The sequence below is a fragment of the Petaurus breviceps genome, unplaced genomic scaffold (genome assembly GCF_028583685.1).
Source record: "Petaurus breviceps papuanus isolate PSGF00001 unplaced genomic scaffold, PetGlider_PUasm1.0 220, whole genome shotgun sequence".
NCBI lineage: Eukaryota > Metazoa > Chordata > Mammalia > Diprotodontia > Petauridae > Petaurus > Petaurus breviceps.
This window is the reverse complement of record NW_027185876.1, coordinates 13,518,514-13,542,258: the sequence shown is the minus strand read 5'-3', so window position 1 is coordinate 13,542,258 and position 23,745 is coordinate 13,518,514. Positions and strand designations below refer to the sequence as shown.

Genomic DNA, 23,745 nt, shown 5'->3' with positions numbered 1-23,745 from the left:
ATCTATCTATCTATCTATTTATTTATTTGTCTATCTATCTATCTATCTATTTATTTATTTGTCTATCTATCTGTCTGTCTGTCTGTCTATCTATCTATCTATCTATCTATCTATCTATCTATCTATCTATCTATCTATCTATCTATCTATCTATCTATCTATCTATCTATCTATCTATCTATCTATCTATCTATCCATTCATTTTTACGATGAACCTGACCTACCTGCAAACGCTGTGAATTGACCAAGATCTGAGGCAGAAAAGAGATAGGATGGGGTAGAGCATGGGTGGTTCAGTGGTAGAATTCTCGCCTGCCACGCGGGAGGCCCGGGTTCGATTCCCGGCCCATGCATTTGTATATTTTAAAGTTCACTATCTCTCCAGAGGACTGTGGCTCCTTTTAGACAGCTAACGCTCGTTCTTGCATCACCAAGATAGCGCATCATGTCTGGTTCCAACCAGCATTTGCTAGATAAGATGTCGTTCTTTACCTTATAAAATCGTTGAATGTACACTTTCTCAGTCAAAATAAGACCTGTTAAAGAGAACTTAAAAAGGCCAAGGTTTCTCACTGCATTCAGGGCCATTTTCAGATCTGCCGATCTATATCTCGTCACTGGACCCAGGTGACTCCAGGGAGAAAGTGAAGCTGGTGATTTGCACAGTCCTCCTCGTTTAAATCCAGTTCACTTGCATGCCAGGACATCAACTCCCTGATGTTATGGTTCTCTTTAAGAGCGAAAGACAAACAGTCCTTGGCCATTTAACTTTCACCATTCAACCTTCATTCTGTGGAGGAGGTCAGAGAACATCAGAGGTGTTTGTCTCTTGGACAGCTAGGAAAAATGCTCTTCTGGCAAAAGTTTACCTAGGCCACCTTGATCTGACTCTAACCTTCTATCTCCATCTCCACCCTCAGTTTTCCAGACAGACATTGAAGTGGATCGGAATGCACCCCTGAGATGAGCACCATTCTACCCCAATTTTTCACCTGCCCTCAGAACTTGCCAACGAGAAGGGGAAATGAAGCATTTTATGAATGGCAAATGAATATGCTTAACCGTGAGAGAATTCACTTCCAAACGTTTTAGGTTCTGTTTTTACCGTTCTTAATACCAGAGCACTTGCTGCAACAACTCCAAGCTGTATGGGAGAGGATTGGCAAAACTCGGGTTCTGTCCCACTACACAAACTCCAAGGCTGGGGACTCTTTTCTCGTCTCCCTGTATACGATTTCCTCGGTGAACTCTTCGGCTCTCATTGCTTCAATAACCATTCCCATGCAGATGACGCTCAGATATACTTACCTACAGCACTAGCCTCTCGCTGTTTTTCAGTCTCCAGTTACTGGAGTTACTCCAACTATCTATTAGACATCTCTGAAGTAGAAGTCTTAGAGGAATCTTAGTTTCACCATGTCCAAAACTGATTTCATGATCTTTCCCCTCAAACTTTCCCTCTCTTCCTAATTATAGAGGGAGGGGTAAAACCAATTTCCCAGGCAACCAGACTGGTAACATGCCATCCTAGACTCTTCATTCTCTGCCCCTTAATTCTTTTCTGTGCCACCCTCACCATAGGCAATCACTTGCCCAGTTTAGTTATTCCTGCCTTCCTAACATTTCTCTGTTGACCTACTGATTGATCTCCTTCAATTTTTTCTCCATTCCAATCCAACTTCCTCTAATCTGTCAAATTGATCCACCTGAGGCCTAGATCTGACCATAGCTATCTCTGTCTTATTCATTCAATAAAAGTTCATGATTCCCCATTGTCTCGAGGTGTGTGTGTATGTACCTCATATATACTTCACACTCACACACACACACACACACAGACACACAGAAGCAACCTGGTTGTGCAGAATTGTTTACCAGTAATCTCTCCCCCCAAATGACTGTTTTTAGCTCCCTTGGAGAAAGGGTTGTATTTTGCCTTGGTTTATATACTCTTCCTTTAGCACAGTAACTGACATACGGTAGACACTTAATACAAATTTACTGATTAACTCACAGCCAAAAGAATGGACTCAGTATCTGTGTATCTATTGATTGTGGAAAGGACCAGACTTGTACATACACATTATACAAAAAAAAAAAAAATTCAAATTTTGTTCCTTTGTTTTCTGTTAGTCCACTGAAGATGGACAAGGAGGGAGACAGACATGGAAAATCGAGAGGAGATCCAGTTGCATCCGATACACTTTCGAATTCTTATTGGAGGAGATGGACAGAAATGCTAAAAGATTAACAGAACTGGCTTAAATTGGATGCGCATCTTTGGAGGGTGTCGAGGGCCAGTTCTGACCCAGTCCATACATGGGAAGAGTCTGGTCCAGGATTTCTCCCAAGCCAGCTTCCCCTGAAGGCTATATTATGTCTTATGATTGGCTCACGATCTCTTCCTGACTCTCAGGAGTTTAGGATGGGATAACCAGATATAGATGTATGCAAGGCAACAAGGACATTAAAACATAAGGATGTATGTAAATGTACAAGGACATTAAACATTCTCTCATGGAAACCTAAGAGATAATTACTTTGCATTCATTACATAAACCATGCTTTCTGACCAATAAATGGGAACTGCTGTGACAGAACGTGCCTGGCTCTTGTCTCATCATTCCACACTCTTTAGTTCCAGCTGTGCCAATTTTGATACAGGCATCAGGGGGGAATGTCTTAATGGATGAAGTTCCAGATGTGCTATAATGCAGTGAGTTTTTTTTTAACAGTCAGAGGAGGGGAACCTTAGGCCTCGAAGCCACACTCTAGTTCCTGAAGTGTGGCCAAATTTGTTGTGTGAAGTTTGGATTCAGTCAAAGGACCAAACTTTAGGACCTAGAGGGCTGCATGTGGCCTTGAGGCCTAAGGTTCTCCATGCCTGGAAGTTCAGTTCCATCTTCGGCCCTCTCCAGGATAGAACCTTGAAGGCAAAGTAAGGGGCTCCACGTTCGACTTGCAAAGATGCAGCCGCATGGCAAGGGACCTTGCACAGATTAAGCAGGTGCTCCACTGTAGCTCAGCTAAAGTGAAGTTTTGGATTGGAGACCCAGCATCCAGCCAGACAACTGAAACAAACCAGAGAGTGCGAAAGAACAGAGCTAGAGGACTGCTCCCACTCACCCAGGCAAGTGGCATGGTTGCTGAAAACAGCTCTGTAGGCACGGCAGCCAGAGCCGCCAGCCTGGGGAAGCGGAATCAACGAAGAAGGCTCCCCAGACGGACCAAAGCCCAAGATCGCTCTTGAACCAGTCCACGACTCCTGCGGTTTGGGTTGCCACCGCTTTTGCCTCCCGCGTATCCTGCCCCAATCCTCCAAGACCCCACTAGTACCCTCGAGGCACTCTACTTGCCACTGCCTCCGTCTCTCTCTTCAGCCCCTTTCGCCCGTTGCGTCTGCTCTAATTTAGCGTGTGAACGCGACTGAGTGGCGATGTAGACTCGGTGCTACATGCGGTGAGCTACTTGGAGCCAGGGGCTGGGCTGTTGCCGCTCAAGGAATGGAGCAAGCACGTAGTGAGCGGCCCACTTGATTCCTCCGCGGAGGTTGGGTACCAAGCCCTGGCTTGGTTTTCCTTTTCAGGAAGAGACGAGGTATTGGGCGAGAGGGGAACCTCGAAGGGGCGGCTACAAAAAGTGCCAGACGAAGAAATCCTCGGACGCCTGAGGCTGGGGGAGAATCCGAAAGCTGGCGAATGGGGGTGGCCAGATGCCAGTGGGCGACTTCCAGAAAGCTTGCCTTTGGCCAGCTCTCTTCGGAGATGCCCAAGGTGACTCTTGGCCGCCTAATGTCAGAGGCATCTTTTGCTCTGGGAGAGACTTTGTCGTCTTGGACCTGGGCAGCCGGCAGTGAGAGAAGAAATAGGATCGAGAGTGTGAGGTATGCAACAGAAAGTGGATCCTCCCCGTAGTGGATCAAACCCAGGTCTCCTGTGGACAAGGCGGGGATATTCACTACTACATGAACAAGGAAAGCGCCAAGTGGTGGCTTTCTGCTCCAGGCATCCCGGGTTGTGCAAACACACTCTTTGCTCTACACATCCTTCTCTGATTTGAGGGATTCTGGGTCGCACAAACTCATAGTTTCAGAAAACTAGAAGACCCCTCCCTCTTTTCCCTACCTATGTTGTCTGCTTCCAACCCCTCACACTCTCTCACTCCACCCCATAAGCCACCTTTTCTGCCCTCGAGCTCCTTCTCTAGGACTTAGATCGTTTTCCAGTATTAAAAAGCCTGCTCTCGAAAGGAAGAGATACTTTACCTCGTGTGTTCGTGTATGTGACTGAGCGTATGTGTATGTGTATCTAGGTGTTTGACACCCCTGGATATCTACTGCAGCCTTCTCAGATAACATTTTCCCTTAATAGTGTTTTTTTCCCCCCCAATTACATGTAAAGATAGTTTTCAACATTCACTTTTATAAGATTCCGAGTTCCAAATTTTTTCTCCTTCACTCTCCTCCCCCCTTCCCAAGAGGGCAGGCAATCTGATATAGGCCATACATGTATAATCATATTAATCTTATTTTTCACATTAGTCATGTTACGAAAGAAGAATCAGAACAAAAGAGAACAACCACGAGAAAGAAAAAAAAGAAAATGGTATGCTTTGATTTGCATTCTTTCATCGGATGTAGATATGGCAAGTCATGGCAAAGCCTTCCTTATGTCATGGTCCTCTTCCAGAAGGAAGGACAAATAACAACCATCTTCTCCAATTCACTGTACATCGCCTCAAAAATGTTTCTAAAACTCAGACCTCACCAAATAATAAATTATATATTCCCGCCCACTCTGTCTCTCACATATACACACAAACACAGATTTTCTCAGGTATGGATGCACGTAGAATGCGCCCGCACAAACACAGACACACATTGGAAGAAACGGAGCAGAAATCACTATGATCTCCAGGGATTCAATGATACTAGGAGGAAATACATAACTGTGCCCTCAATCTGCACTCCTCCTAATACGACTCCTCTCCACACTGAAAGCACAACAAAAAAGCTTTCCCTGACCGGGAATCGAACCCGGGCCGCGGCGGTGAGAGCGCCGAATCCTAACCACTAGACTACCAGGGAAGATGTAAGAGTTAATTTTCCTTCCATACTTAACATAGTACTGGCCTCCTGCAACCTTAGCAATTTCTCAGCTTTCTCGGGTGACCCATTAGACTCAAGATCGGACCGTTATGAAATAATTGCCCAAAGACTAATGTGATTAGGTTTTTCTAAGACCCTACTAAATCATATTGTTTATTTACTAGTAGGTTTAAGTAGTAGTGAAGTGGCTTGAGACCTGGAAAATAGATCTAGTGGAAGAAAATATCTCTGAAAATCTGGTCTAGAAAAGAACTCTAGAAACAAGTACTGTTAACTAATAGTCTTATTAAGGGCACTGAAATGCTTATTGAAGTCTCATAACTCTCAGTTTAAGGAGATTAAACCGGACAATTTGTAGACAATGGTCAAGGGCAGATATCTTTAACTCAGAATTTCCAAAGGAAAAGTTTCCCAGAAGTAGACAGATCTTCCCAAGACACTTGACCTGGATGCATCTTGATGAGTAAGCAGGAATTCTCTTTCTTCTCTTCACTCTGGCTTGTATTTTTGTCTTGTCTCTACAGTCTTTTTCTCTTAATTTATCTCTTACCCCTGCCTAATTAAAAACTGTATTCCTCGTAGAGTCAGACTGCTTTCTGGCTAAGACTAAGGAATGGATCAAACAATTAGTATGGTCATACCTACCATTCTATCTCACATAGACTACTGGCTCCTAAGAACTTATATTTCGCCCAAAAAATGTTTACAGGGAAGTTTATCAAAGTGGGGAATACGAGATTGCATTGTCATTAAAAAAAGTTATATTGGTTCAGCCTACCCATGAGCACTTGATATTTTTTACAGTTATTTAGATCTGACTTTATTTATGTGAAAAGTGTTTTGTAATTGTGTTTATATAGTTCCTGCATTTGTCTTGGCAGGTAGACTCCCAAGTATTTTATATTGTCTACAGTTATTTTAAATTTATTTTTTTACTTTGTCTTATCCATTACTTTGGGCTTTGTTGGTAATATATAGAAACGTGGATGTTTTATGTGGGTTTATTTTCCATTCTGTAACTTTGCTAAAGTTGTTAATTATTTCAAATAGTTCTTTTAGTTGATTCTCTAGGATTCTTTAAGTATATTACCTGCAAAGAGTGATAATTTTCTCATTGCCCATTCTAGTTCCTTCAATTTCTTTTTCTTCTCTTATTGCTAAAGCAAACATTTCTAGTACAACAGTGAATAATAGTGGTGATAATGGGTATCCTTGTGTCACCCCTGATCATATTGGGATATTGGGAAGACTTCTAGCTTATCCTCACTTGAGAAGTTTACTGAAGGTTTTTGATAGATATTACTTGTCATTTTAAGGAAAGCTCCATTTATTCCTATGCTCTCTAGTGTTTTTAGTAGGAATGGATACTCTTATTTTGTCACGTCTTTTCTGCATCTATTATGATAATCATACGATTTCTGTTGGTTTTGTTATTGATATGGTCTATTATAGTTTATCTAATATTGAACCAGTCCTACATATCTGGTATAGATCCCACCTGGTCATAAGGTATGATCCTGGTGATATATTGATGTGATGTCCTTGTTAATATTTTATTTAAAAATTTTGCATCAATGTTCATTAGGGAAATTGGTCTACAACTTTCTTTCTCTGTTTTGGCTTTTCCTGGTTTAGATATCAGCACTATATTTGTGTCATCAAAGAAATTTGGTTGGACTCCTTTTTTTTTATTACCTATTTTCCCAAATAATTTAAATAGTTTTGGAATTAATTGTTCTTTAGTGCTTGATATAATACACTTGTAAATCCATCTGACCCTGTGGATAAAAATACAAGATTGTAGATCATATATGTAAGAATAATTTTTGTTATTTTACATTTCATAAGCTGAAAAATGCATATATCCTTTTCCTTCTATGCGGCAGGGTATCTTGTTCTGGAAATATATGTCTGAAATAAACTGCATCTACCCATTCCTGATATCTAGCTGATATAAAAATTGACCTTTGTTGTGATTGATTTAAACTATTCTTGCTAATGCTGCAGAATACTGCCCAAAAGCAGTATAAAGGAATGATTTTACCTTGTGGTCCTAATAGATGCTTCCACATGTTAGACTCTACCTGATTAGCCAAATAAAGACCCTTTGACTTTATCTCTTTCATATCTCAACGTTACAAAGATCCCATGCTAGGGGACCTGCTGAGATTGGTGATCAATGACTCCTGATGATCAGCTTCAAATATGATTCCACCATAGTCCCGTCTTTCCTTTACAGTTTTCTTGCACTTCACTTCCCTCCACAAACCCTGTCATGCTGTGACACTGCCCTTCTTACTGTTCCTCTAAGTAAGCTTTTCCATCTCTAGACTCAGCCTTTTCACTGGCTTTCCCTCATACTATGAACTCTCTACTTTCTCATTTCTGCCTTCTATCTTCTCTGGCTTCCTTCAAGTCTTAGCTAAAGTTCTAGCCTCTGCCAGAAACCTACTTCAAGTTTCATAAATCTTAGTACCTTCTCTCTGAAAATTTGCCCTATTAATCCTGCATAACTTGTTTGCATAATTTGCACATAGAGAGTCTGCCTGTGTTTGTGTGAGTGGAACTGAGTCTGGGGATGTAGGCTGAGTGCTACATGCAGGCAATCTCCTTGGAGTCAGTGGCTGGGCTGCTGTATTTGGGTATCCCCAAGCCCCTCTCCAACTGGAGCAAGCACGTAGTGAGCGGCCCACAGGTTTCCTCTGTGTAGGTTGGGTGCCGAGCTCTGGCATGGGCTTTCTTTTCGGTTGGAGGAGAGGGATTGGGAGAGACAGGAACCTCCTGGCCGGGCTACAATGACTGTTGGACAAAGAAGCCCTTGGGCGCCTGAGGTTGAGGGAGGAGCCTCAAAAAGGTGAACTGGGGTGGCCAGTGGGCGGCCTTCAGAAAGCTTGCCTTTGGCTAGCTCTCTTCGGAGATGCCCAAGGTGGCTCTTGGCCGTCTAATGCCACAAAGGCAGTTTTTATTTTTTTATTTTTTTTGCGCTGAGAGAGACTTTGTCGTCCTGGACTTGGGCCGCCCGCAGCGAGAGAGAAGGAATAGATAAAGAGTGTGACTCTTGGCAGCCACAAAGGCGTCTTTTGCTCTGGGAGAGACTTTGGTTGTTTAAGAGCAGGGACTAGTGTCGCGCTCTTGCGCCCCCTTCATCCCCTTTTTTTTTGTTTCTGGAGTAGTGGGCACAGAACGTTAGTTGTCAGTCAAAATCCATCATAACTTGCCCTACCCACTTTCTAGTCTTACGCCTTTCTTCCTGCCCGCTCGGTCTAAGCTGCTATCCAGTGACATTGGCTTCCTTGCTGTTCCTCGAAGGAGACACTCTATCTCTCTCAGCCAGATATTTTCACTTGCCATCCTCCATGCCTGGAAGGACTCTCCTTCCTCATCTCCAACCGCTGGAGATTTCTCTGGAGGGAATGCGCAGGTAAAGTCCCACCTCCTATGGGAAGGTTTTCTTTTATCTGCCTTACTTCTTGTAACTTCCAAGCACGCTTATTATTCCCTCTCTATATCTCGTTTGCACATAGTTGCATGTTGTCTCCCCCATTATATTGTTGGGTGTTTGGGAGCCTTTTGTCTTTCTTTGTATGCCCCTGAACTCAGCTGGGTGCTAAGAGGTGCTTAATACAAGTTTCCTGACTGATAGACAGATGACAACTAAAAGAATGAATTCATCAGGCTGCGTGTATGTCTGTTGAGTACGCAAAGGACAACATTTGCATAAATATATGTTCACAAAAAAGCATTCAAATTTTGTTTGTTTTAACTCCAAGTGTACTGAAAATGCACGAGAAGTTGGATTCAGAACGGAAAAGCGAAGGAAGATTCGGATGCACCGGATAGTCCGTAGACATTTTATTGGAGGTGATCGGCAGGAATATCAGAGGAGGGGGGAACCTGGCTTAAATTGGATCACCATCTTTGGAGGAAATGTCCTAATTGGTGAGATTCCAGGTTCATTGGAGTTCGTGAATATGCATTCTATCCCACCGTCGGTGAGATCCAGAAGGAAAGCTCTTTGAGGGCTAAGGCAGGGGCTCTTTCCGGTTTATTTTCCAAAGATGCAGCCTCCTAGAGCCCCCTTGCACAGAGTAGGCACTCCATTGTCTTGAAGTAGAAGTGAAATACTGGACTGGAGATCTAGAAAAAGAGAAAGCTCCAGAGGTTGATAGAGGACAGCAATTGAGGGGCACCAGCACACCTAGGGTGGAGGACATGCTCAAAGAGCCCAAAGGAGAGAAATCAATAGTACTGGCAGAGGACAGGCGACGGGCAAATCATTAGTGGAAAGAATGCTGAAAAAAATGCTTGCGTTGGCCGGGAATCGAACCCGGGTCAACTGCTTGGAAGGCAGCTATGCTCACCACTATACCACCAACGCAGATGGCAGCCAGTTTTCTCTCTGCTGAGGTCCAGAGCTCCAGCTGCTCCCCGCTGCTCATTCGCCTGGAGCCAGCAGAAGAGCCCCGTCTGCAGCTGTACTCCCTAGCGTGTTCCCTAGCTCCATGCACGAACGGAGGCCATCCCAGATCTCCTCTTGGTTCCTCGGCTACCTCCCTCTTTGGACGAAGCTTTCAGCTGAGACAGAGCTACTGCCACGTCTGCCAGAGACGTCTCCTGGTGCTGCCCAAGTTCAGCTACAGCTCATCGCCCGGATCTCCAAGCGCCTCTACATCCCCGGCAACTTCACATTTGTGAAGTAGGTCAAGGACGGTGTCAAGGCTGATGGTACGTTTGGCTGCGTCGTAGACGTAACCGACCAGCAGGCCAGCCTGAGACTGCCAGCTTTTAAGGGTTGGGAACGGAACAAGAACCGTAGTTCGAAAGCTCAAGACGGCGCTGGAACCAGCTTGTGACCTCTGTAGGTTGGGTTGCCACAACTCTTGCCTCCCTCGTGTCTAGTACCTGTAGCCCGACACGAGTTTTTTTTCCGTCCCACTTTCTGATTGTCGGATTGTATCCTTGCATTGTTAGGATGTGAGTGGGACTGAATGTTTGGGTAGACGGCACATCACCTACAGGCTAGAGGGCATGGGGTTAGAGACTGGGCAGTGGAGTCAGAAGCTGCCCGGGCCTGGGATGGGCGCATGGGCCTTTGGACCTTGGCAGCTCTAGGCACGTTGTGAGCAGCCCACAAGTTTCCTCCGAGGACATCAGGCACAAACCCTGGCTCTTGCTCTAACTTCCTTTTCTGTCGGAGGAGAGGTATTGGCAAGAAACGGATTCGTATCTGGGGCTTCAATGACTGCGAGACACCCTGGGCATCTGGATCTGGGGATGGTCAGCCCACCATTAAGTCTGGGTTTGGCTAGCTAAAGCACAGGAGGTGCCTCGGGTGGCTCTTGCTCTCCTAGTGCCGCAATAACGTCTTTTGCACTCGGAAAGGCTGGGGTCCTGAGTTGGGACTGCGGTGTTAGAGGAGTACTTGGGATGTGTACTGTTTAAAAACAGAAAACCCAGAAATTGTAGCTCCTCCCCGTCGGGGAATCGAACCCCGGTCTCCCGCGTGACAGGCGGGGATACTCACCACTATACTAACGAGGACTGAGCTGACATCTTTTAAGCTCTCAACATCCCAGAAATGTAGAGATAAAGACAGCCTGCATCCCCAGAATACGTGCGCGCGCGCGCGCGCGCGCGCACACACACACACACACTGCATCCTAGGGACGCACACACATACACATCCTTTCCCTTTAGCCCCCTCCCTTCCCTCTTTCACGTCACTGTCTGCTTTGGGGCTTTTAAAGGCCGCACAGCTTCCCAGCTTCACATACCTGGAAGGCTTTTTTCCTGCTTAGTCACCTCAGAGGTTGCATGCCTCAAACCCCTCTCAAACTCCACCCCTCAAGCGGCCTTCGGACCTATCAGTCCATTGCTGGGCTCTCAGCAGCAGACTCTTGGGACACGCTTTTTGAAAGAGGGGGGCCCTGGATGGAGTGGCCTCGTGTGTCCTTTAGCTTCTTCTTTCTCGTCATTAAAGAGATGTCTCTCCAAAGGAAGGGATTCTTCACCGTACTCTCCCGCGTCTGTGCGAGCGTGGGTGTCTGGATATTTGATTCCTTTGAATGTCTGCTGCTTCCTTCTCAGGATAACGTCTTTGAATGTAGAAAACAAAATCCAAAAAATTACCCACGAAACACATTTTTACTGAAATAGAGCTATCAACATGTTAAAAATAATAGAAACCAAGCTCAGGAACTTTAGGTTAAAAAAATTCTTTCTTTTTTTCTCTCGAGAGCCTGTGGGAGAGGGTGTGTGTGTGTGTGTGTGTGTGTGTGTGTGTGTGTGTGTGTGTGTGTGCGCGCGCGAGCCCTCGCTCTCTCTTCCAAAGAGTCCAAGGGAGGAGATAAATAATGCGGTGGGAGGAGGAGAGTAGGAAAAGGAGAAGGTTGGGGAACAGGGACTAAGGCGATGGCTGGGGGGGGAGGGGAGGGGGGAAGGAGGCGGGGGGGGGGGGGGGGGGGGGGGGGGGGGGGAGGGGAGTATGTGGCTGAGAAAGTGGTGATGTGAGAAAGTAGGTCCTGAAGGTTGGTGGGCAATGGATGGATTGAATGGGTGGTGGGGCGAGGAGCTGAATGCTCCGAGACCTCATCTGCTGACCCACTGAGCCGGTCTCTTTCTTCCTGGGCAATTTTCACTTCCACGGAAATGTTGACCTGGTCTCTAGGCGAACCCCCTCCTTTCGCACCAGCCCTCCACTCATCTCGGGATACTCTTCACCAGCACTCACTTCTCAAAGTGAGTTCTCAAAGTTACTTCCTCCAATCCTCCACGGAGATCGGGCTTGTTTCTGGAGGGGCTCCAGAGTGAAGCTCGTGTAAGGCAGAACATAGAGGCTTTAGAAGGGAATTCTCTCTTAGTTGAAAACATCCAGGAAAGTAAAACTCCTCTCTGAATGTGTAAACCTCCTTCATTCCTGGGCTCACAGTCATGCCTGTCCTAGCGATGGAGATGACACGGTGGAAAAGCAGAGAACAGAAAGCCAGAGTACAGCCAAATATTGTTGCTGAGTTAACGGAAGAAGTTGTGCAAAGGCACCCATTATTTCACAGAGCACCTGAAGAGAGGGAAAGGCAGGAGAGCTACAGGTCCTATTCTGGAAGGTGCTTTACTGGGGGGAGGGGAGGATGTGGTAGCATTTAGGGCAATGGGTCAGCGTGCTGAAGAAAGTAAGCGGGGCTCGGTTGGGAATACAGTTAGAATGGGGAGGAGGGGCGAGGAGACACTGCTGTTGGGTTCAACGCAGGCTGAAGAGGACACGGGAGGGATGCAGAAGTCGTGTTGTGCTGAATAAGGGATTCAGGGAGATAAAGACGTGCTCCCTAATGGTTTAGTAGTTAAACTTCGACATTCTCATCTCTGTGATGGGTTTCAATTCCGCTCCAGGGAAGGCCTTTTGCAGTTATTGGAGGCCCTTCTACGGGCATTTAATACCAAAAAGAGACTCTGTTCTTCCTAGCTCCACTGCCTGGCCCCAGCTACAAATGGTTCCCTAGCTCTGCTCACTCACTATCTTCATTTCCACGGGCCTAGTCGCCACGTCTCAGGGACAGAAGGAAAAGCAGAGTGGCACCCATCCCAAACATCATCAATTTTTCCTTTACTGTCCATCTGAAAAACTGACCTGGGAGTGACTAGTAGGTATGTTAGAGAGACAGCAGGGTGGGCAAGATCGACAAGGCAGTAGGACTATCTAGTTCAGAGAAGTCTCTGCCGGATCTCCAAGAAAACCAGACTCAAGTCTTCCTGCGGTCCGCTGCCAGGCCATCCAACCGAGGAGGGGTTCTTCCGCCTGGTGTACATAGCAGTCACGATCTGCGTCCCCAAATTGAGCTCAAAACGCTCTTTTGCATGGGCCGGGAATCGAAACCGGGCCTCCCGCGAGGCAGGCGAGAATTCTACCACTGAACCACCCATGCTAGACAGATAAACTTCTTTCTTCTCTGTCTCTGATTTTTCGGGATACATGCAGCTATCTGGTGGGCCGGGTCCCGTGCTTTCAATTTCACACCACATCCGAGGAATCCTACCTAAAATTTTGCCTTTTGCTTTGAGCTTCCTCCCGGATCCTTCCCCTAAATTTTCCTCCTCCTCCTCCTATCAATTTTCCTCGTATTGTTGCCACACCTCTTCCTCTAGAAAAGCTGGTTAAAGTTAGGTATCTGAAAGTTGTTTTGGTGGGGAGGGTCGAAAAAAGCCTGAAATCCAAGTGCGTTTTTCTTCCAATCTACCATCCAGCAAAAACCCAACATGGCCCACATTTGGGACCAGATCCTCCACACACCCTTCATCCAAACGCAGGCTTGTCCAGTCTTGGCCTATGAAGGACCGTGGATTAGGAAGAAGGAAAAGGTAGGTACTCTTGGAGTCCAGGGCCTAAGGCAAGTCGCTCACTCTAGTTCAGGTAGGGTGGGGCGGTGAGAGCAGTGGGAAGCAAAAGTCGATGGGGTGAGATCAGAGCCCACCCCCTTAGGGGAGGGTTTGAAATTAAGGCCGGAAGTCAGACCACTGGCCCATCCTGACCATATTCCAACAAGTCCCCTCTCTCTACCCAAGTGACCGCAGTCACAACACCACCTCGAGCTCAGATCCTTGATTCACTCTACTGAGTTCCTTCCAACATTCCCTGCTCTCCCCCCTCTTCCGCTCCCCCCCCCCCCCCCCCCCTCTACTGCGTTCCTTCCAACCTTCCCTGCTCCCCCCCCTCTTCCCCCCCCCCCCCCCCAGGTCCGGGCACTATCCAAGCAAGTTCACATGTCTAGAACCATCCTTCCACACACGCTGGCACAAACACCCTGCTATGCATCCCAAAACGAAGCACGTTCGTTTCTCCCAACCCCGACCCCCGCAGCCAATTCGACGGGTTTGGCCGCATCGCAGCTGCTGTGGCCTTCCACAACTGTCTAGGACCCTGCCTTTTTCTTTGGGGAATACACGCAGTTCAAACACTAAGCTACCCCCTCCAGAGCCTCCCCCTTTCCAACGAGCAAGTCCCAAGAGTTTGCTTCTGAGAGTTCTGCAATGGCTCCCACAATATCGGTGCAAGGGATGGAAGCGTCCCAACTCCTTCGGAAAACACTTCGGCCACGAATTCGTCTCAAAGCAGAAGGGTCCTTGGGAAGATGCTGGCTTAGATGTCACCAAGACAAACCCGGGAATGAGTATGGAAACGTCGTGTCAGCTCTAAGGCAAAACTTAGACCCAGAGGTTCCTTGAAGTACGGGGAGGACTTCCCGGAGGACACGCCTTGTCCTGCCTCAGGGCACAACCCCAACGCACTATCCTGGCATTGTCATTCTCTTCTCCCACTTTACAGTTCATGTGGGAGTCTCTTCAGCTTCCAAGATTTCAACTATAGAGTCATCTCTAGGCAGGGGATTCTCAGATCTTCTCTTCCAGACCTAACATAGCTTCCAAGCTGTACTTCTACCATCCCATGGGGGGACGGTCTCCAGTCGTCCTGATCTATCTCTTGCCACTGGACCCAGATGGCTCAGGAGGAGAAAGTGAGGCTGGTGATCTTGCACAACCCTGCCTCACTTAATTCCAATTCATTTGAATGTCATAGCATCATCTTCCTGATGTCATGGTCCTCTTCAAGAATGAATGACAAATCTATAAGAATACAAGTCATTCCCCAATTGATAAATGGTCAAAGGCTATGAACAGGCATTTCAGAGGATGAAATTAAAGATGTCTATAGGCATATGAATGCTCTAAATCACTATTGATTAGAGTAATGCAAATCAAAACAACTCTGAGGTACCACATCTCACCCGCCAGATTGGCTAAGATGACAAAACAGTAAAATGATAAATGCTGGAGAGGATGTGAAAAAATTGGAACACTAATGCATTGTTGGTGGAGTTGTGAACTGATGCAACCATTCTGGAGAACAATCTGCAACTATGCCCAAAGGGCTCAAATAAGTGTATACCCTTTGACCCAGCAATACCACTTGTAGAGTTGTATCCCAAAGAGATAATAGAAGTGGGAGGAAGACCTGTATGTACAAAAATATTTATAGCAGCTCTTTTTGTGGTGGCAAAGAATTGGAAATCAAGAGGATGGCCATCCATTGGGGGAATGGCTTGTATTCTTATAGATTTGAACAAGTTGTGGTATATGAATGTAATTGAATACTATGTGCTCTGTAAGAAATGAGGAGCAGACAGACTTCACGATAACCTGGAGAGAGTTATAAAAACTGATGTTTAGTGAGAAGAACAGAACCAGGACAAATTTGTATACAATTACAGAAACAATATGTGTGTGATGACTAACCTTGATAGACTGGACTCCTCTCAGCAATGTAAGGTTATAAGACAACTCCAAAAGACTCATGATGGAAAGAGACATCCACATCCAGAGAAGGAGCTACAGAGTCTGAATGCAGATTGAAGCAAACTCCTTGCTCTCTTTCTTTTCCTTGTTTGGTTTCCTCTTTCCCATTGTTCATTCCATTGGGTATAATCCTTTACCACCTGACTATTGTTTAATGTGAAGGTATTTGTAGATCCTATATTTGACTGCATGCCTCCTTGGGGGAGAGGGGAGGGAGTGAGGAAGGGAGAGAAAATTTGAAACTCAAGGGATTGTGGAACTGAATGTTGCAAACTAAAAGTAAATAAACAAATTAATCAAATAAAAATGAATGTTAAAAATAGTCTTTACATATAATTGAAAAAATAAAATACTATTAAAAACGACCAAAAAAATGAAGGACAAATAACAACAACATCCTATAGTCAGAAAAGGAAGCCATTGTTTCTAGACTGGGACATATTTCACACACTTGGTAGCTTTTCACCTATGCATGTCCATGATAATTTGGGAAGTTTTCTCGGTATTTTTGAGGTGGAGTAGACATTGGGATCCTCCATCTCCTAAGTTTTTTTTTTTTGGGGGGGGGTTCTTTAAGGTAAAAGAGACTGAACTATCATTCTGATAGCATGTCCAACTGCTCACCAGAAAAGGAAGAGCAGGGAGGGCCTTCTGGGAGACCATGAAAATTACCAAATCATCTAAAATGCTTCTTCATTCCTACCTAGACCTCTAGGCTATCTTCTCATCCCCCCTTCCAATTCCATCTCCATTTCCACATCTTCAACCTAACTTCCTTGTCTTGATACCAGGGGTGCACAGTTCAAAAGTATGTCATCAACTGCCCTTAAATCCTTCTCTATCATTCCTCTACTTCCTTTTCCCTAGACAGTCTCTCCTTGTCTATTCCCATCCCCGGTTTAGCACACCTTGCATCACCACTACCCTCTAAACCCTCTTCCCATGAGGATATAACAACTCCCCACCTTTATCCCCCAAGCATTTTTTTTTTCTGACTCTCTTCAAATGCTTATCAAAGATCCTGGGGAGTGTTATGGAATCTGCCCCACTGGTTCTACTACAAATTTATGATATTCCATAACTCAATTGGTCCTTCACTGCAGCTTCACAATCCTTTTATTCCTTAAAAGTTTCACTCTTATTGTGCCAAGCCTTTTCTGCTCAGACTTCCTGCACCCCTTGAAGCATTCTCTCCTCTACAGAGGACCTCAATCTGACTTTTCAGTGATCAGCCCACCAGCCAGCTCCTTCTAATCCCTCACTCCTTACCTAAAAACCTTCCTCTTCCTGCCTTCTCCCATTCTGTTCTACTTTGTTGTATTCTCTGATTGATGAGGTGGGCCTTCCTACCAAAGCTCACCTTCCTCCTGTGCTCCTGATCCCATGCTCTGCTGTCTCCTCTGGGAGCTTGCCCCCTTCATCCTTTCCTTTCACCTTCACTCTCTCCACATATAATGTCTTTCATATACAACTTTTGATCTTCCACTGACAGGCCTCCCTCACTGTCAAGCAAACTTCTCTTGCCCCTGCCATGCCATCAATCTATGGAATTGTATTTCTTTTCCCTTTTATAATCAAACTCTTAAACAGGGTGATACTAGCTAGTTGTAGTTGCTTCTGTTTACTTACTTTCGATCAGATTGCAGACCTCATATTGAAATTGCCCTTTCTAGGGTCACCAAAGACCTCTTAATTGACTGCTCAATTGAATGAAGGCATTTATTTACTCTCCTTCCAATGGGGACTTATTTACAGTATTGAGATTCTGCTCCATTCTCTCCTGAGACCCTGTGATCCATCTCTTTCAGAGTATCTGTCCCTTTCTCTCTATCTCTCTGTTTTTCTATATCTCAGTCTGACTCTCCTCTGTCTGTTTCTTGTGTCTTTCTTTGTTTCTGTGTGTTAGTCTGGGGCTCTCTATATCTGCATCTTGTCCCCTGTAGGCATAACTACTCCATTCCTTTGTAGTATGTTTTGCTAGGCCATATTTTTCCTCTAGGCTCTCCCTTAAGTGTGGGCATTTTATTCCCCTCCCCCCTTTAACCCTATACTTAGTCTTTTTCTTTTTGGTGATCTTACTGCATCTTGTGGGTCCTATGATCGTCTCCACAAAGATTTCAGATGAATCCTAAATCCAAAAGCCAAGACCTAACTTCTCTGAAATTTATTTTAGTTTTTAACCACTTACCTGCACACAATCTCTGCCTCTAACCTTCTATATTTCTGTAGGTGGACCATTTTCCTTACAATTACCAAGATTTACATCTGGGTCATCTTTTACCCCTCCCTTTCTTTCAATACCATGGGGTCCATCAGTTGCCAGCTCTTACCTACTTTACCTCTATAACATCTTTCCCTTTCTGTACACAGGCATAGTCTCTTCTCTGAATCACATTCAAGGCCTCCTAATATCTTGGGTGGTCTATGGCTATAGCCTCATAATTGGCCTGCCATCTCTTTTCTCTCCAATCCAGTGTGTGAACAGCTAGCTGGATCTTCCTGAATCACATTCCTTACCAGGTGACTAATTACACATTCTTGCTGATCTACCTCTCACATGTACACACACCCACACACCCAAGAAACATACCGAACTGGCTTGGCCAGGAGAGTGACCCGGTTGTTGTGTGTACAGCTAGTGGGAGACCGAGAGGCTCTTGGGCGTCTGAGGTCGGGGAGGGCCCTCAAGCGGGTGACTCTGGGTGGCCAGAGTGCCCTCGGGCAGTCTCCAAAAACCTGCCTTTTGCTAGGCCTCTGTGGAGGGGCTGCCTCAAGAATAGCAGCGTGTAAAAGACTCGTGTTCTCCATTTGGGAATGGATCCCGGGTCTCCCGTGTGATAGTGGTGAAGAAAGTCGACCACTGTGCCAACATAGAAATAGATGAACAGTTCCCGAGTTTCATAAACCCTTCCTCCTTCCTTGCCTCGGTAACCCGACTCAATACTCCTTCTCTCTCACCCCACCCCCGAGCCATCACATTTTTTTTTTTTTTGTCATTTATTGTCCTCCACGCCCGTGTGACTGTTTTCAATCCAGGTGAGAGAAGGAAATGGGAAAGTCGGAGGAGGAAATGGGGGATGGGAAGAGTCACAACACAAGTTAGGGGAGGCTGGAAAGGAAGGAGTTGAGGAAAGGCAATAGGCAGGGAGAGGTGGCTGAGAAGCGTGGTGCTGCGAGGAAGCAGCGCCTGGAGATTAGTGTGGGAGTTAGTTGGCAGAGCCGAGGGATATTCCTGGACGCCCTCGGTTTCTCGTCTTCCCTGCGGCTCTATGCTCCCTTGTGCGCCGCTGTTCTTCCTACTCCAGCCTCCTTTTTACCCACAGCCTCGCACGATTTTTGTTCTCCGTCCCTCTCAGTCTCTCCCCTCTTTCATTCCTCTCTCTGCCCCGCCTCCCGGCTCTATCTACCCAGCGTCCTTAAACCCTACAGGTTTAAAACTTATCCCACAGCCCGCAAAATCCACAACACGCTAGCACACTCGTTTCCTGGGGGATCCTGGGTGCATCTTGCCCGACATCTCCCCAGAGACCCTCTCCTTGGCGAAGCCTTGCTTTCTCCTATTTCCTGAAGGAGGCTGGACGCCCAGTGAAAGCAGTTCTTTCCTTTTCTGGGCAGCTCTTTAGAGCACACGCATCTTCGCCTCACCCCTGGTGCCTAGGCATCAGGGCCCTTTGTTCTTTGTAATACAGCTCTGGTTGATGCAGAGGCTCAGGCCAAAGGTGATCTTGTCCTTTCTGCCTTTAGCGCCTGCGTATCGTGCCTGGCCTCGGTTTGGGAGGGCCTCCCGCACAGTAAGGATTTCCTTTTGCGCTCAGAATCAGATGAATCGTACTTGGGAACTAAAGGGATTGCACCCGGAAAGAGGACTGCAAGTAACCGGAAACTCCTTGGTGGTTTTCTTTTAAACAAGACAAAATAACTTCCCTAACCGGGAATCGAACCCGGGCCGCGGCGGTGAAAGCGCCGAATCCTAGCCACTAGACCACCAGGGATTCTGCTGCAACGTGGCTGCTGCTCGCTAATATTTGTCAATTAAACTGTTGGTTTACTCGAGCTTCCTCAAAGCCACCCTGTCGCACCAGCTCAATATCCATTTACTTTCACTTTTAGTTCTATCTGCACTCTCTCCAGCTCCAACTGCCTCTTTCCCACACTCTAGGCTATTTCCCTAAAAGCTACAATGGGCTCACCTGGACGGAGCAAATCACCTACATAGTAAGATCCTCTTCATATCCTTCCATCTAGGTAGCCGTGAATAGAAAGAATGCTGGACCCGGAGTCATGAAGACCTGAGTTCAAATGTAACCTCAGCTACTTAAGCTATGTGACCCTGGGCAAGTCGCTTAATCTCTCGCTTGTTCCAGTTTTCTCATCTGTAAAATGAGGGTAATAACACCTGTTTCTCTGGCATTGTAGATGATGATGATGATCATTTCTTGGGTCAAACCTCTCTTGATTCCACACCTTACTAGTGTTAACCTTCCGAATTTAATTTATCGGGTCACCTTCATTGCACCTTTGCTCCTGTGACGTGCCTTTCTCTTTGCTTATAGATATTGTGGAGTCATTCTGCTTCTTTCAAAATTGTTTGTCTCTGCAGTATTGTTATAGTACACATTCTTTTCCTAGTTCTGCTCATTCACTTTCTATCAGTTCATATAAGGCTTCCCAGGTTTTTCCAAAATCATCCCCTTCATTATTTCTTACAGCACGATAACATGCCATCACATATACATACCATAACTTGTTCGGTCATTCTTCAGTTAATGGACTCACCCTCAGTTTCCAATTCTTCACCACCATAGAAAGAGCTACTATAAATATTTTTGTGCATAAGGGTCATTTCCCCCTTTCTTTGATCTCTTTGGTATATAGACTATAGTAGCACTATAGCTAGGCCAAGGGGGTATGCACAGTTTGATAGCTTTTAGGACATAGTTACAAATTACTTTCCAGAGTGGCTAGACCTATTTATAGTTCTACTAACAGTGTTTTAATTTGAATTTCACTAGTTATTAGTGATTTAGAGCACTTTTCACATGGCTATTTATAGTTTGGATTTTTTCCCCCTGAAAACTCACTATTCCCATTCTTTGACCATTTATCAATTGGGAAATTACTCTTATTCTTATAAATTTGAATTACTCTTAAAGATCTTAGAGATGTGCTAGATAATCAACATGCTAATTGACCAAAAAGCAGATTAAATACTTTCAGATAATAATGAAAGACTAAGAGATGAAATGCTTATTTTCATGTGTCGAGGACAAGAGGAGAAACTGAAAGTCTTTGTGTAAGAGACAATTTATGTTTTTTTTAAATTTTCTTTTTAAAAAATACATTCATTGTTTAAGTGACAGTGAAGGCAAAGAGAACACCAACGGGTTGGAGAATCTAAGGCAGGGGTTCTTAACCAAGAGTTCCATGATAGAATTCAGTGGAGTCTGTTTACCTGGATGAGAAAAAAAAAATTATACCTTTATTTTCACTAATTCCTAAATGAAAGTTAGCATTTCCTTTAATCATGAATTAAAAAAAAAACCCAACCAAACTTCTGTGAAGGGGCAAATAGGCTTCACCAAGATTGCCAAAGGAACCCATGAGATTAAAAAAAAGGTTAACCACTACTGATATCAGGGTGGCTAGGTGGCATAGTGAATAGAGCACCAGCCCTGGAGTCAGGAGTACCTGAATTCAAATCTAGCCTCAGACTGAAATGACTTTGGGTAAGTCACTTAACAAAAAAAAAAAAAAAAAAAAAAGGAAAATTAGGAGGGGAATCGGTAGAGGAAATGAATATTTCTGAGGGAAAATAATATCTGATTAATATACATATAGATAGTAGTAATGTATTGGAAAGCTTCAGAGATAGGGAGAGGGGTGTGTGAAACAAGAGTGGGACTGGTCAGAACTTGAGTTGAGGGCAAATTGAGAAGCTTTCAACTTGTGGGAGAGTAAAGCTGGAATATCAGGTCATGTGACATGTGTGGGGAGGAAGAGTGGAAACTGGGTATAGTTTTAGCAGGATGGAAACAATTAGACAGGTTGTGCAGTGTTAATGAATCCTTATGGGGAAAGCTGATTGTCCACTTTAAGTGATCAACTTGGGCAAGACTGGGTCATGTGTCTGGACACTTTTTCCATTAGAGGTAGGAAGTGGTTATGTATTTGGGAATAGTCCAGTCAAGAAGAATACAAGGGTTCATAGGCTTAAAAGGAGGGAGGGTAGAAAAGCCAAGATGGCAGAGTGACAGGGAGCATTGTGGTGGATTATTTTCCACAAATTACTCCAAATAGATATAGAAAATGTACCTGATTGAATCCTGAGAGGGAAATCCAGAAAAAGTCACAATGAGTAATTTGTCCACCTTTGCTTGGCATATGGAGGTAGGCAAGAAGGTCTGTGGACAATGGAGAAAAGGTTGGGTCAAGAGCATTCTGGGAGAATCGCTCCAGTGCCCAAGGAGAGGCTGAATACCAGCAGAAGAGGATTCCCTAGTATCTTATTGGGGCACCCCTAGACCCATACCAGGGTATTAAGACAAGGACAACTGCTAACAAGTAGCTGATAAGGGTGAAATCCAGCAGCATCTACTCTTGCCCAGACCCAAATCCAGGTCATGAGCTCATAGAGCTCAGATCAGGGGGGCAACATTCAGACTTCACCCTAAAACAGACATCTGTGAGAATACTGAAAGTCTGTAGCCCTCTCGTCTGTTTCTGACATCTTGGAATAATGCAACACTTAAGTGTTGTGTTATTAGCTAACTTTTTTTCCTAAGAAGGCCACAACAAGTTCAGTCCAGACTTTCCTTCCACAAATGTGGCAGACTCCAGCCTAACATCAGGTCCAGAAGTTAGGAAATAGGCTGGAAGAATGGGCAAACCAAAGGAGGATGGTGTATTGTCAGAGAAGAAAAGGACAAAAAACAGGGTTGGAACCCCTACATAGATCACAGAATACTTCCTACTGTACCCTTCTGCCTCCACTGAGAAGAATATTCCTGGGAAAGAATTCTAGAGGGGTATTTAGAATTAAGAAAGGAAGTAGGAGAAAACTAACATTTCTTGGAAAGGAATATTACAAATGACTATCATTGAAGCAAAAAATGGATGAGTAGAGGAGAGATGTTTAATTACCTTATACTTATCAAAGATGAAAACTTAAGATAAACAAAAGAGAGAAAGAATAACACTAAAAGTAAATACAAGATGCTTGGTATTCAATAGGGTAGTGAGAAAGAAGGGGACTCAAGGTAGGAGATAAGATTTTGACTTGCATAATAAAAAATCACAAATATCAGAAACTAAGAGTTAACTTAAAAGAAGAAGTAAATTTAGTATGTCTCTCTCTCTCTCTGTAGCTGTATAAAACATTAACTAAAGAAAACACAAATTTAAAAGTTATAATGCAAAATGAGAATGAATTAAATTTCCTAATGAAAAGAAATGTAGTAAAGCAATGGATAAAAAACCAAAACTCAATAATTTGCTGAATAGGAGTATTGTATTCAATGTGTGGATTTTCATACAAAGTGAAAATGAAGGGATGTAAAAAATTTATCACACCTCAGACAAATATAAAAAAAAAGCAGGAGTTCCAAGCTTGATCTCAGATAAGGCAACAATAATAATAAAAAAAATGACAAATAAGCAACTATATCATATACAGTAAAAATAATAACATTAAATACATATGCATTGAATTGCATACAGGCTAAGTTATTAAAAGGAAACGCAGGTCAATTTTAGTGAGAGATTAATAGTAGCAACAGTAGTGGGAGACTATAATACCCCTCTTTCAGTGTTAGATAAATTCAATAGAAAGAAAAACAAGAAGGAATATACTTAGCTCAACAAATTGTTTGGTAAACTTGATTTGACTGAACTTAGGTGTCACTGAATGGAACTTTTAAAGAAGACACTTTATCAGTATTCAATAGGACTTGATAGTCTCTGAGGTCTTTCCAACTCTGAGTTTCTGTTTTTTATAGATCTTATAAGGTGGTATGATGATATAGAAATAATAGCCATTCTGGCAAGGCTTGGATTGGTTTCCTTGCAAGTAGGAGCTAAGTTATTAAACATCCTGGGAGTTACAATTTTTCCAAGGATAGGAAGACAGGAAGCCATTATGAAATCAGAAGGGTGTGTCATACAAATAACAGTTGCTTTAGGAGTTCAGAAGAGGGAAAAGTCACTTTAGAATGGGATGGTTGGGGATATCCCTGGAATCTTTGGAGTAACTCATTAATGGTACCTAAAATTATTTCCCTTCAATTTTGATGAGATTT

At 44.4% G+C, this 23,745-nt stretch overlaps 6 non-coding genes across 6 annotated transcripts; 1 reads left to right on the top strand and 5 right to left on the bottom strand.

The window, feature by feature from the left end:
• Positions 1-282: 282 nt before the first annotated feature.
• On the top strand, positions 283-353 carry TRNAG-GCC (transfer RNA glycine (anticodon GCC)). Its single transcript has one exon. It is a non-coding gene; the product is annotated as a tRNA-Gly (tRNA).
• Positions 354-5,014: 4,661 nt separating this feature from the next.
• TRNAE-CUC (transfer RNA glutamic acid (anticodon CUC)) lies at positions 5,015-5,086 on the bottom strand. Its single transcript has one exon. It is a non-coding gene; the product is annotated as a tRNA-Glu (tRNA).
• A 4,327-nt stretch (positions 5,087-9,413) lies between these two features.
• On the bottom strand, positions 9,414-9,485 carry TRNAG-UCC (transfer RNA glycine (anticodon UCC)). The gene has a single exon. It is a non-coding gene; the product is annotated as a tRNA-Gly (tRNA).
• A 1,091-nt stretch (positions 9,486-10,576) lies between these two features.
• TRNAD-GUC (transfer RNA aspartic acid (anticodon GUC)) lies at positions 10,577-10,648 on the bottom strand. Its single transcript has one exon. It is a non-coding gene; the product is annotated as a tRNA-Asp (tRNA).
• A 2,307-nt stretch (positions 10,649-12,955) lies between these two features.
• TRNAG-GCC (transfer RNA glycine (anticodon GCC)) lies at positions 12,956-13,026 on the bottom strand. The gene has a single exon. It is a non-coding gene; the product is annotated as a tRNA-Gly (tRNA).
• Positions 13,027-19,371: 6,345 nt separating this feature from the next.
• TRNAE-UUC (transfer RNA glutamic acid (anticodon UUC)) lies at positions 19,372-19,443 on the bottom strand. Its single transcript has one exon. It is a non-coding gene; the product is annotated as a tRNA-Glu (tRNA).
• Between the last annotated feature and the right edge of the window lie 4,302 nt (positions 19,444-23,745).